The 14,561-nt window shown below is 39.3% G+C and overlaps 2 non-coding genes across 2 annotated transcripts; both read left to right on the top strand.

Moving 5' to 3' along the window:
- Nucleotides 1-1,363: 1,363 nt before the first annotated feature.
- Nucleotides 1,364-1,471, top strand: LOC112699636 (small nucleolar RNA R71). Its single transcript, XR_003152579.1, has one exon. It is a non-coding gene; the product is annotated as a small nucleolar RNA R71 (small nucleolar RNA).
- Nucleotides 1,472-13,861: 12,390 nt separating this feature from the next.
- Nucleotides 13,862-13,965, top strand: LOC112700302 (small nucleolar RNA R71). Its single transcript, XR_003153212.1, has one exon. It is a non-coding gene; the product is annotated as a small nucleolar RNA R71 (small nucleolar RNA).
- The last annotated feature ends 596 nt before the right edge of the window (nucleotides 13,966-14,561 follow it).

Below are 14,561 nucleotides of genomic sequence, written 5' to 3'. Positions count from 1 at the left end.
CTAGGATTATGAAATCAGCAGGGATGTAAAGGCCTTTAACCTTTACTAACACGTCCTCTACCAATCTATAAGCTTGTTTTATTGACTTGTCTGCCATCTCTAATGAGATTCTTGCAGCTTGTACCTCAAAGATTCCCAGTTTCTCCGTTACACAGAGTGGCATAAGATTTATACCTGACCCCAGGTCACACAGAGCCTTCTCAAAAGTCATGGTGCCTATGGTACAAGGTATTAAGAATTTACCAGGATCTTATTTCTTTTGAGGTAAAGTTTGCTGAACCCATGTATTTAGTTTACTAATGAGCAAGGAAGGTTCATCTTCCCAAGTCTCATTACCAAACAACTTGGCATGCAGCTTCATGATGGCTCCTAGATATTGAGCAACTTGCTCTTCAGTTACATCTTCATCCTCTTCAGAGGAAGAATAGTTCTCAGAGCCCATGAATGGCAGAAGAAAGTTTAATGGAATCTTTATGGTCTCTATATGAGCCACAGATTCCTTTAGGTCCTCAATAGGGAACTTCTTTCTGTCTGAAGGACGTCCCATGAGGTCTTCCTCATTGGAATTCACGTCTTCCCTTTCCTCTCTGGATTCGGCCATTTTGTTTATATCAATGGCCTTGCACTCTCTTTTTGGATTCTCTTCTGTATTGCTTGGGATAGTACTAGGAGGAGTTTCAATGACTCTTTTACTCAGCTGGCCCACTAGTGCCTCCAAATTTCTAATGGAGGACCTTGTTTCACTCATGAAACTTAAAGTGGCCTTAGATATATCAGAGACTATGTTTGCTAAGCTAGAGGGGCTTTGCTCAGAATTCTCTATCTGTTGCTGAGAAGATGATGGAAAAGTCTTGCTATTACTAAACCTGTTTCTTCCACCATTATTAAAGCCTTGTTGGGGCTTTTGTTGATCCTTCCATGAGAAATTTGGATGATTTCTCCATGAGGGATTATAGGTGTTTCCATAGGCTTCACCCATGTAATTCACCTCTGCCATTGCAGGGTTCTCAGGATCATAAGCTTCTTCTTCAGAAGATGCTTCTTCAGTACTGTTGGATGCATTTTGTAATCCATTCAGACTCTGAGAAATCATGTTGACTTGCTGAGTCAACATTTTATTCTGAGCCAATATGGTATTCAGAGTATCAATTTCAAGAACTCCCCTTTTCTGAGGGGTCCCATTATTCACAAGATTCCTCTCAGAGGTGTACATGAATTGGTTATTTGCAACCATGTCAATGAGTTCTTGAGCTTCTGTAGCCGTTTTCTTTAGGTGAATGGATCCACCTACAGAATGGTCCAGTGACATCTTAGAGAACTCAGATAGACCATCATAGAATATATCCAAAATAGTCCACTCTGAAAGCATATCAGAAGGACACTTTTTGGTCAACTACTTGTATCTTTCCCAAGCTTCATAGAGGGATTCACCATCTTTTTGCTTGAAGGTCTGAACATCCACTCTAAGCTTGCTCAGCTTTTAAGGACGAAAGAACTTGGCCAAAAAGGCCGTGACCAGCTTATCCCAAGAGTCTAGGCTATCTTTAGGTTGTGAGTCCAACCATGTTCTAGCACCGTCTCTTACAGCAAAAGGAAAAAGCATGAGCCTGTAGACTTCAGGATCTACTCCATTAGTCTTAACAGTATCATAATTCTGTAATAATTCAGTTAAAAATTGATAGGGATCTTTTGATGGAAGTCCATGAAAGTTGCAGTTCTATTGTATTAGAGCAACTAGTTGAGGCTTCAGCTCAAAATTGTTTGCTCCAATGGCAGGGATTGAGATGCTTATTCCATAAAAATTGGAAGTAGGTGTAGTATAATCACCAAGCATCCTCCTTGCATTGTTGTTGGGTTCGGCCATGTCTACTTCTTTTTCGAGATTCTCTGTAAGGTTTTCTTTGGATTTTTGTGCTTTAGCTTCTCTTAGTTTCTTCTTCAGAGTCCTTTCAGGTTCAGGATCTGCTTTAACAAGAATGTCCTTGTCCTTGCTCCTGCTCATATGAAAAAAAAGAGAACAGAAAAGAAGAGGAATCCTCTATGTCACAGTATAGAGATTCCTTTATGTGAGTAGAAGAAGAAAAGAATAGAAGAAGAAAAATTCAAACACAGAGAGAAAAGAGTAGAGGGTTTGAATTATGAGTAGAAGAGAAGTGTTAGTAGATAAATAAATAAGTAGAAAGAGATGAGAAGGAGAGAATTTCAAAAATTATTTAAAAAAAAGTTAGTGATTTTTGAAAATTAAGAGAAGGAATAAAATTAAAATTGAAATTTGAAACAATTAGTTAATTAAAAAGAATTTTGAAAAAGGGTGAGGAATTTTCGAAAATTACAGAGAGAGAAGTAGTTAGGTGGTTTTGAAAAAGATGAGAAACAAACAAAAAGTCAATTGGTTAGTTGAAAAAGATTTGAAAATCAATAAGATAGGAAGTTAGAAAAGATTTTTGAAATTGATTTTGAAAAAAGATATGATTTGAAAAAGATATGATTGAAAATATATTTTGAAAAAGATTTGAAAAGGAAATTAAAAAGATTTGATTTTTAAAATTAAAATTGATTACTTGACTAAAAAGAAACTAAAATATATGATTCTAGAATTTAAAGATTGAACCTTTCTTAACAAGAAAGTAACAAACTTCAAATTTTTTGAATCAATCACATTAATTATTAGTAAAGTTTTTGAAAATCATGAAATAAAGATAAGAAAAAGATTTTGAAAATCAAGTTTAAAAAATTTTCGAAAATAACAAAAGGAAAAAGAAAAGATTTGATTTTGAAAAAGATTTTGAAAAGATAAGATTTTTAAAATTGAAATCATGACTTTACTAACAAGAAACAACTTATTTTAAAATTTTTTGACTAAGTCAACCCAAAGATTTCAAATTTTTGAGTAAAAGAAGGAAAAGATATTTTTTGATTTTTGAATTTTTAATGATGAGAGAGAAAAACAACAAATGTGACCCAAAACATGAAAATTATGAATCAAAACACATGATGCATGCAAGAACACTATGAATGTCAAGATGAACACCAAGAACACTTTGAAGATCATGATGAACATCAAGATTTATTTTTGAAAAATTTTCAAGAAAAGAAAAATATGCACGACACCAAATTTAGAAATTTTCAATGTTTAGACACTATGGATCAAAAAATGCATATGAAAAACAACAAAAGACACAAAACAAGAAAATATGAAGATCAAACAAGAAAACTTATTAAGAACAACTTGAAGATCATGAAGAACACCATGCATGAGTTTTTCCAAAAATGCACAAATTTTAAAAACATGCAATTGACACCAAACTTAAAAATTGAGACTAGACTCAAACAAGAAACACAAAAATATTTTTTCTGATTTTATGATTTTATTAATTTTTTTTGGATTTTTTCAAAAATTTCTTTTTGAAAAACGAAAATAAAATAAAAAAATTTTTTGAAAGATTTTTTTTTGAAAACTTTTTGAAAAGAAAATTACCTAATGTGAGCAACAAGACGAACCGTCAATTGTCCAAACTCAAACAATCCCCGGCAACGGCGCCAAAAACATGGTGCACGAAATTGTGATCTCAATGGCACCAACAACTTGGTACGCACAATTGTAATATCATTCTTCTTCACAACTTTGCACAACAAATCAGCAAGTGCACTGGGTCGTCCAAGTAATAAACCTTACGTGAGTAAGTGTCGATCCCACGGAGATTGTTTGGAATGAAGCAAGCTATGGTCATCTTGTAAATCTCAGTCAGCCGGATTCTAATGGTTATAATGGTTTTTGAATATAAAGATAAATAAAGCATAAAATAGAGATAGAGATACTTATGTAATTCATTAGTGGGAATTTCAGATAAGCGCATGAAGATACTGTGTTCCTTTTGAATCTCTGCTTTCCTACTGCTTTCATTAGATCATTCTTACTCCTTTCTATGGCAAGCTGTATGTTCGGGTTTCACTGGCGTCAATGGCTACCTCCCGTCCTCTCAGTGAAAATGGTCCAAATGCGCTGTCACCGCACGGCTAATCATCTGTCGGTTCTCGATCATGTTGGAATAGAATCCAGTGATCCTTTTGCGTCTGTCACTACGCCCAACACTCGCGAGTTTAAAGCTCGTCACAGTCATCTCTTTCCAGATCCTACTTGGAATACCACAGACAAGGTTCAGACTTTCCGGATCTCAGGAATGGCCTCCAAAAATTCTAGCTTATATCAAGAAGTCTCCGATCTTTCGGAATGGAGGCTAAGAGATACACGTTCGATCTAAGGAAGAACGGAAGTGGTTGTTAGTCATGCGTTTATAGGTGAGAATGATGATGAGTGTCACGAATCATCACATTCATTATGTTGAAGTGCACCAAATATCTTAGAACAAGAATAAGCATTTATTGAATAGAAGAACAATAGTACTTTGCATTAATACTCTTGGAACAGCAGAGCTCCACACCGTAATCTATGGTGTGTAGAAACTCCACCGTTGAAAATACATAAGTGATAAAGGTCCAGGCGTGGCCGAATGGCCAGCCTCCCCAAATGGCATATGAATTCGAAAATAGGGAAAAGGAACAATGGTCTAAGAGAGACTCCCAATACAAAAGTAAAAAGTTCTATTTATACTAGACTAGCTACTAGGGTTTACAGAAATAAGTCTAAGTGCAGAAATCAACTTTCGGGGCCCACTTTGGTGTGTGCTTGGCCTGAGCATTAGCTTTACACGTGCAGAGGCTCCTCTTGGGCTTAAACGCCAAGTTGTAACGTGTTTTTGGCGTTTAACTCTGGTTTGTGACATGTTTCTGGCGTTTTACTCCAGAATGTAGCATGGAACTGGCGTTGAATGCCAGTTTGCGTCATCTAAACTCAAATAAAGTATGGATTATTATATATTGCTGGAAAGCTCTGGATGTCTACATTTTAATTCAATTGAGAACGCGCCATTTGGAGTTCTGTAGCTCTAGAAATTCCATTTCGAGTGCAGGGAGGTCAGAATCCAACAACATCTACAGTCCTTTTTCAGCCTACTATCAGATTTTTGCTCAGGTCCCTCAATTTCAGCCAGAAAATACCTGAAATCACAGAAAAACACATAAACTCATAGTAAAGTCCAGAAATATGATTTTTTGATAAAAACTAATAAAAAATCCTTGAAAGTAGCTAGATCCTACTAAAAACTACCTAAAAACAATGCCAAAATGCATTTAAATTATCCGCTCATCACCCTCCTTACTCACCAATGAACTGAATGACTTGATTAGGCAGACATTACCTCAGAAGAAACCGGATCCCAAAAAATTCTTAATACCCTGTACCATAGGCACCATGACCTTTGAGAAGGCTCTGTGTGACCTGGGCTCAGGCATAAACCTCATACCACTCTCTGTAATGGAGAAATTGGGAATCTTTGAGGTGCAAGCTACAAGAATCTCACTAGAGATGGCAGACAAATCCATGAAACAGGCTTATGGACTTGTAGAGGATGTTTTAGAGAAGGTTGAGGGCCTTTACTTCCCTGCTGACTTCATAATCCTAGCCATTGGAAGGAACAAGGATGAATCCATCATCCTTGGCAGACCCTTCCTAGCCACAGCAAAAGCTGTGATTGATTTTGACTGAGGAGAGTTTGTCCTTCAAGTGAATGAGGATTACCTTATGTTTAAAGCTCACGGATCTCCTTCAATACACATGGAAAAGTAGCATGAAAAGCTTCTCTCAATACAGAGTCAAAACAAGCCCCCACATTCAAACTCTAAGTTTGGTGTTAGGAGGCCACAACCATGCTCTGAGTATCTGTGAGGCTCCATGAGAGCTCACTGTCAAGCTATTGACATTAAAGAAGCGCTTATTGGGAAGCAACCCAATTTTTACTTATCTATGTTAAATTTCCATTGTTATTTTATGTTTTCTTTAGGATGATAATCATGTGGAATCACAAAAACAAATGCAAAAATTAAAGTAAAAATAAAAAATAGCATTAAAAATAGCACACCCTGGAGGATGAGCTTACTGGCATTTAGGTAGCAGAATGGGTGTTAAACGCCCAGTCTGGGACCATTCTGGGCGTTTAACGCCAGAAAAGGGCACCGGACTGGCGTTTAACGCCAAAAAGGGCACCAAGCTGGTGTTAAATGCCAGAAAGGGAAGAAAAGATGGCGTTAAATGCCAGAAAGGAAAGTAAAGCTGGCGTTAAACGCCAGAAATGGGCAGCAACCTGGCGTTTAACGCCAGGATTGGCACTCAAAGAGGCGTTTACACGCCAGAATGGTGCAGCAATGAGAAATCATTGACACCTCAGGATCTGTGGACCTCACAGGATCCCTACCTACCCCAACTCACTTTCCCCCTTCTTCAAACCTTTCCATAACACCCTTTTCACCACTCACATCCAACCACTATTTCCCACCTACACCCACCCACTTAAATTCAAACTATTCCCCTCCCAAAACACTCCCAACCCCACATGGCCGACCCTTTATACACCTCCATCTCTTCCATTTCTTCTTCTTCTCCTTCTTTCTTTCTTCTTTTGCTCGAGGACGAGCAATCTTTTAAGTTTGGTGTTGAAAAAGCATTGCTTTTTGTTTTTCCATAACCATTAATGGCACCTAAGACTGGAGAAACCTCTAGGAAGAGGAAAGAAAAGGCAGTTATGTCCAACTCCGAGTCATGGGAGATGGAGAGATTATCTCAAAAACCCATCACTAGAAAGGAGCACCAAAAGCACTAAGGATGGAGCACCAAGAGCACTTCATTATCCTCCATGAAATCTGTTCATACCTTGGGTCGAGCTGTCTGAGTCGGGATGTTCAGTAGCAAAGCGACCAACCTCTTTTGGTCAAGCAGACCGACTTCTTCGTAAAGAACTCGGCCAAATTGACAGGAAAGCCCAAAGAAGGGCCCAACTCAAGGAATACGACCCCGATCCAAAGGCAGCCCAAGCCTATAGAGATAATAGCGATTCCATGGAAGATAAACTGACCTCGACAAAAGATAAGATAAGATAAGATAACTAACTTATCTTATCCAAAGAAGGTCACATCTCACCATTATAAATACATTGGAGCACCCAGATATAACTCATACTCTGATTCTATTCAATACCTGCTTAATACCCTTGCTAACTTAAGCATCGGAGTCCCTTGCAGGTACCCCCCACCCTCTGGGGTTGAAGGATCAGCACTACCACCAAGTCCAACAAGTCGAACACAACTGCTCCAACCAGCACAGAAGATCTCGTCTGAGATCGACCTCCAATTTCAGGTAATCCTCAGAAATTGGTGCCGTTGCCGGGGACCCTGGAAGTCATCCCATCACCATGGCGGATGACCATGACAACGACCACGACTCAGATCTAGAGGATAGATTGTGGACGAAATTGTGATTATCAATAATGGCTCCTTGGCATGTGCATCTATTAACTTAGCACTTTCTTTCCACAACTCTGTTCAACTAACCACCAAGCATACTGGGTCGTCCAAGTAGTAAACCTTACGTGAGTAAGGGTCGATCCCACAGAGATTGTAGGTATGAAGCAAGCTATGGTCACCTTATAAATCTCAGTCAGGTGGATTTAACTAATTTAAGGGATTATTGGTTTAAATATGATTAATAAAATAAATAGAAAATAAAGATAAATAAAATAGGATAGAAATACTTATGTAAATTAATGGTGGGAATTTTAGATAGGCGTATGGAGATGCTGTGCTCCTTCTGAATCTCTGCTTTCCAACTTCTTCCTTCTTGTTTTTCATCACTCCTTTCTATGGTAAGCTATATGTAGGGCATCACTGTTGTCAATGGCTACATCCCATCCTCTCAGTGAAAAAGGTCCAAATGCTCTGTCACAGCACGGCTAATCATCTGTCGGTTCTCAATCAGGTTGGAATAGAATCCCGTGATTCTTTTGCGTCTGTCACTAACGCCCAGCCTTTAGGAGTTTGAAGCTCGTCACGGTCATTCAATCCCAGAATCCTACTCGGAATACCACAGACAAGGTTAGACTTTCCGGATTCCGATGAATACCGCCATCAATTCTAGCTTCTACCACGAAGATTCTGATTAAGGAATCTAAGAGATATGCGCCCGGCCTAAGGTAGAACGGAAGTGGTTGTCAATCACGCGTGTTCATAGGTGAGAATAGTGATGAGTGTCACGGATCATCACATTCGTCATGTTGAAGTGCAACGAATATCTTAGAACAGGAATAAATGAAATTTAAAGGAAAAGAGTAGTAATTGCATTAAAACTTGAGGTACAGCAGAGCTCCACACCCTTAATCTATGGTGTGTAGAAACTCCACCATTGAAAATACAAAAGTGAAAGGTTCAGGCATGGCCGGGAGGCCGGTCCCTGAATGATCAAAAGACCGAATGGCCAAAAGATGTCTAATACAATAGTAAACTATCCTATTTATACTAGACTAGCTACTAGGGTTTACAGGAGTAAGTAATTGATGCATAAATCCACTTCCAGGGCCCACTTGGTGTATGTTTGGGCTGAGCTTGATCTATCCACGAGCTGAGGCTTCTTTTGGAGTTGAACGCCAAGTTGTAATGTGTTTTGGGCGTTCAACTCTGGTTCGTGACGTGTTTCTGGCGTTTGACTCCAGAATGCAGCATGGAACTGGCGTTGAGCGCCAGTTTACATCGTCAAATCCCGAACAAAGTACGGAGTATTATATATTGCTGGAAAGCACTGGATGTCTACTTTCCAACGCCGTTGAGAGCGCGGCATTTGGAGTATTTTAGCTCTAGAAAATCCATTTTGAGTGCAGGGAGGTCAGATTCCAACAGCATCAGCAGTCCTTTAATTTGTCAGCCTCGTTATCAGAGTTTTGCTCAGGTCCCTCAATTTCAGCCAGAAAATACCTGAAATCACAGAAAAATACACAAACTCATAGTAAAGTCCAAAAATGTGAATTTAGCATAAAACCTAATGAAAACATCCCTAAAAGTAACTAGATCATGCTAAAAACTACCTAAAATCAATGCCAAAAAGCGTATAAATTATCCGCTCATCACAACACCAAACTTAAATCGTTGCTTGTCCCCAAGCAACTGAAAATAAAATAGGATAAAAAGAAGAGAATATACTATAAATCTCAAAATATCGATGAATATTAATTCTAATTAGATGAGCGGGACTTGTAGCTTTTTGCTTTTGAACAGTTTTGGCATCTCACTTTTTCCTTTGAAGTTCAGAATGATTGGCTTCTCTAGGAACTTAGAATTTCAGATAGTGTTATTGCTTCTCCTAGTTAAGTATGTTGATTCTTGAACACAGCTACTTTTATGAGTCATGGCCGTGGCCCTAAGCACTTTGTTTTCCAGTATTACCACCGGATACATAAATGCCACAGACACATGACTAGGTGAACCTTTTCAGATTGTGACTCAGCTTTGCTAGAGTCCCCACTTAGAGGTGTCCAGAGCACTTAAGCACACTCTTTTTGCTTTGGATCATGACTTTAACCACTCAGTCTCAAGCTTTTCACTTGGACCTTCATGACACAAGCACATGGTTAGGGACAGCTTGGTTTAGCCGCTTAGGCCTGGATTTATTTCCTTTGGCCCTCCTATCCATTGATGCTCAAAGCCTTGGATCCTTTTACCCTTGCCTTTTGGTTTTAAGGGCTATTGGCTTTTTCTGCTTGCTTTTTCTTTTTCTTTCTAAATTTTTTTTGCCACTTTTTTTTCTAGCCTTTGCTTTTTCACTGCTTTTTCTTGCTTCAAAAATCAATTTTATGATTTTTCAGATAATCAATAACATTTCTCTTTGTTCATCATTCTTTCAAGAGCGAACATTTTTAACATTCATACACAACAAGATCAAAATATGCACTGTTCAAGCATTCATTCAGAAAACAAAAAGTATTGTCACCACATCAATATAATTAAACTAAATTCAAGGATAAATTCGAAATTCATGTACTTCTTGTTCTTTTAAATTAAAATATTTTTCATTTAAGAGAGGTGAAGGATTAATGGAATTATTCATAACTTTAAGACATAGTTACTAACTATTAATGATCATGAAGTAGAGACACAAAACATAGATGAACATATAACATAAAAATCGAACAGTAGAAAAATAAGAACAAGGAATGAATCCACCTTAGTGGCGTCTTCTTCTTGAAAGACCAACAATGTCCTTAAGCTCCTCTATGCCCCTTCCTTGCCTTTGTTGCTCCTCCCTCATTACTCTTTGGTCTTCTCTAATTTCATGGAGGATGATGGAGTGCTCTTGATGTTCCACCCTTAATTGTTCCACATTGTAACTCAAATCTTCTAGGGAAGTGTTGTGTTGTTCCCAATAGTTGTTGGGAGGAAAGTGCATCCTTTGAGGCATCTCAGGGATTTCTTGATGATGAGCTTCCTCATGCATCTCTTGAGATCCGTGGAGGGTCTCTCTTGTTTGCTCCATCCTCTTCTTTGTGATGGGCTTATCCTCTTCAATGAGGATGTCTCCTTCTATGATAACTCCAGCTGAGCAACATAGAAGGCAAATAAGATGAGGAAAAGCTAGCCTTGCCGTGGTGGAAGACTTGTCGGCTATTTTGTAGAATTCAAAAGAGATAACTTCATGAACTTCTATTTTCTCTCCAATCATGATGCTTTGAACCATGATGGCCCGATCCACAGTAACTTCGGATCGGTTGCTAGTAGGGATGATAGAGTGTTGGATGAACTCCAACCATCCTCTAGCTACAGGCTTGAGGTTCAGTCTTCTCAGTTGAACTGGCTTGCCTTTGGAGTCTCTTTTCCATTGAGCTCCTTCCACACATATGTCCACGAGGACTTGGTCCAACCTTTGATCAAAGTTGACTCTTCTAGTGTAGGGGCGTTCATCTCCTTGCATCATGGGCAAGTTGAATGCCAACCTCACATTTTCCGGATTAAAATCTAAGTATTTCCCCCGAACCATTGTAAGAGAATTCTTTGGATTCGGGTTCACACTTTGATCATGGTTCCTAGTGATCCATGCATTGGCATAGAACTCTTGAACCATTAAGATTCCGACTTGTTGAATGGGGTTGGTTAGCACTTCCCAACTTCTTCTTCAGATCTCATGTCGGATCTCCGGATACTTATTTTTCTTGAGCTTGAAAGGGACCTCAGGGATCACCTTCTTCTTTGCCACAACATCATAGAAGTGGTCTTGATGGCTTTTGGAGATGAATCTTTCCATCTCCAATGACTCGGAGGTGGAAGCTTTTGTCTTCCCTTTCCCTTTTCTAGAGGATTCTCCGGCCTTAGGTGCCATTGATGGTAATGAAAAAACAAAAAGCTTATGCTTTTACCACACCAAACTTAAAATATTGATTGCCCTCGAGCAAGAAAAGAAAGAAGAAAAGAAGAAGAAGAAGAAAAAATGGAGGAGAGTGAGTGGTGAAGGATTCGGCCAAGGTATAGAAGAGGGGGTTGTGTGGTATGAAAATGAAGTTGAATGGATGGGTATATATAGGGAGGGGAGGGAGGTTAGGTTCGGCTATGTAGGGTGGGTTTGGGTGGGAAAGATGTTTGAATTTTGAAGGTTGGTGGGGTTTATGGGGAAGAGTGGATGAATGTGAGTGGTGAAGGGGGTAATTGGGAAGAGAGATTGAGGTGATTGGTGAAGAGTTTTTGGGGAAGTGTGTTATAGGATTATTAGGAGGTAAGGTGGGAATATGTTAAATGGGAATCCTGTGGGGTCCACAGATCCTGAGATGATCCTGTGGGGTCCACAGATCCTGAGGTGCCAAGGATTTACATCCCTACACCAATTAGGCATGTAAAATGTCTTAGAATACCATTCTGGCGTTTAAACGCCGAAGTGATGCACGTTCTGGGTGTCCAACGCCCATGTGCAGCATGTTTCTGACGTTGAACGCCAGTTCCATGCTTGTTACTGGCGTTCAGTGCCAGCTTTCCTCAAGGCATATTCTTGGCGTCAAAACGCCAGGATGTTGCTTGTTTCTGGCATTCAGCGCCAGATCCATGCTCTGTTCTGGTGTTGAACGCTAGCCAGATGCACCTTACTAGCGTTTAAACGCCAGTAAGTCCTTCCTCCAGGGTGTGATTTTTCTTCTGCTATTTTGATTCTGTTTTTAATTTTAATAATTTTTTTCGTGACTCCACATGATCATGAACCTAATAAAACACAAAATAACAATAAAATAAAAATAAAATTAGATAAATAAAAATTAGGTTACCTCCCAACAAGCGCTCTTTTAATGTCACTAGCTTGACAGTGGGCTCTCATGGAGCCTCACAGATATTTAGAGCATGATGAGGGCCTCCCAACACCAAACTTAGAGGTTGACTGTGGGGGCTCTTTTTGACTCTGTACTAAGAGAAGCTTTTCATGCGTCCTCTCCATGGTTGCAGAGGAAGGTCCTTGAGCTTTAAACACAAGATAGTCCCCATTCAATTGAAGGACTAATTCTCCTCTGTTAACAATAATCACAGCTTCTGCTGTGGCTAGGAAGGGTCTTCCAAGGATGATGCATTTATCCTCTTCCTTCCTAGTGTTTAAGATTATGAAATCAGCAGGGATGTAAAGGCCTTCAACCTTTACTAACACGTCCTCTACTAATCCATAAGCTTGTCTTACTGACTTGTCTGCCAGTTGTAATGAGAATAAGGCAGGTTGTACCTCAATGATCCCTAGTTTCTCCATTATAGAGAATGGCATAAGATTTATGCCTGACTCCAGGTCACACAGAGCCTTGTTAAAGGTCATGGTGCCTATGGTACAGGGTATTAAGAATTTACCAGGATCTTGTCTCTTTTGAGGTAAAGTTTTCTGAATCCATGTATCTAGTTCACTAATGAGCAAGGGGGTTCACCTTCCCAAGTCTCATTACCAAACAACATGGCATTCAGCTTCATGATAGCTCCTAAATATTGAGCAACTTGCTCTCTAGTTACATCTTCATCCTCTTCAGAGGAAGAATAGTCTTCAGAGCTCATGAATGGCAGAAGGAGATTTAATGGAATCTCTATGGTCTCTATATGAGCCTCAGATTCCTTTAGGTCCTTAATAGGGGACTCTTTCTTGCTTGAGAGACGTCCCAGGAGATCTTTCTCACTAGGATTTTTGTCTTTCTCCTCCCTTGTGCATTCGGCCATATTGATTACATCAATGGCCTTGCACTCTCCTTTTGGATTCTCTTCTGTATTGCTTGGGAGAATACTGGGAGGAGTTTCAATGACTTTCTTACTCAGCTGGCCCACTTGTGCCTCCAAATTTCTGATGGAGGACCTTGTCTCACTCATGAAACTTAAAGTGGCTTTTGACAAATCAGAGACTAAATTTACTAAATTAGAGGGGCTCTGCTCAGAATTCTCTGTCTGTTGCTGAGAAGATGATGGAAAAGGCTTGTTATTGATAAGCCTGTTTCTTCCACCATTATTAAAGCCTTGTTGAGGCTTTTGTTGATCCTTCCATGAGAAATTTAGATGATTTCTCCATGATGAATTATAGGTGTTTCCATAAGGTTCACTCATGTAATTAACCTCTGCCATTGTAGGGTTCTCAGGATCATAAGCTTCTTCAGAAGCTGCCTCTTTAGTACTGTTGGATGCATTTTGCCATCCATTCAGACTTTGAGAGATCATGTTGACTTGCTGAGTCAACACTTTGTTCTGAGCCAATATGGCATTCAGAGCATCAATTTCAAGAACTCTCTTCCTCTGAGGCATCCCATTATTCACAGAATTCCTCTCAGAAGTGTACATGAATTGGTTATTTGTAACCATGTCAATAAGTTCTTGAGCTTCTGCAGGCATTTTCTTTAAGTGAATGGATCCACCTGCAGAATGGTCCAATGACATTTTGGAAAACTCAGATAGACCATAATAGAATATATCTATCATGGTCCATTCAGAAAACATGTCAGAAGGACATCTTTTGGTCATCTGTTTGTATCTTTCCCAAGCTTCATAGAGGGATTCACCATCTTTTTGTTTGAAGGTCTGAACATCCACTCTAAGCTTGCTCAGCTTTTGAGGAGGAAAGAACTTAGCCAAGAAGGCCGTGACCAGCTTACCCCAGGAGTCCAGGCTATCTTTAGGTTGTGAATCCAACCATGTTCTAGCTCTGTCTCTTACAGCAAAGGGGAAAAGCATGAGCCTGTAGACTTCAGGATCTACTCCATTTGTCTTAACAGTCTCACAAATCTGCAAGAACTCAGTTAAAAACTGATAAGGATCTTCAGATGGAAGTCCATGAACCTTGCAGTTCTGTTGCATTAGAGCAACTAATTGAGGTTTCAGCTCAAAATTGTTTGCTCCAATGGCCGGAATGGAGATGCTTCTTCCATGAAATTTGGACGTTGGTTTAGTGAAATTACCTAGCATTCTCCTTGCATTATTGTTGTTGGGTTCGGCTGCCATCTCCTTCTCTTGTTCGAAAATCTTAGAAAGGTTTCCTCTAGATTGTTGTAATTTAGCTTTTCTTAGTTTCCTTTTTAGAGTTCTTTCAGGTTCTGGATCAGCTTCAACAAGAATGCCATTTTTCTTGTTCCTGCTCATATAGGGAAGAAGAGAACAAGAAAAGAAAGAGGAATCCTCTATGTCACAGTATAGAGATT

This window comes from Arachis hypogaea, chromosome 6, assembly GCF_003086295.3.
Source record: "Arachis hypogaea cultivar Tifrunner chromosome 6, arahy.Tifrunner.gnm2.J5K5, whole genome shotgun sequence".
NCBI lineage: Eukaryota > Viridiplantae > Streptophyta > Magnoliopsida > Fabales > Fabaceae > Arachis > Arachis hypogaea.
The sequence above is the reverse complement of the archived record's forward strand: the minus strand, read 5'-3'. Positions and strand labels throughout refer to the sequence as shown.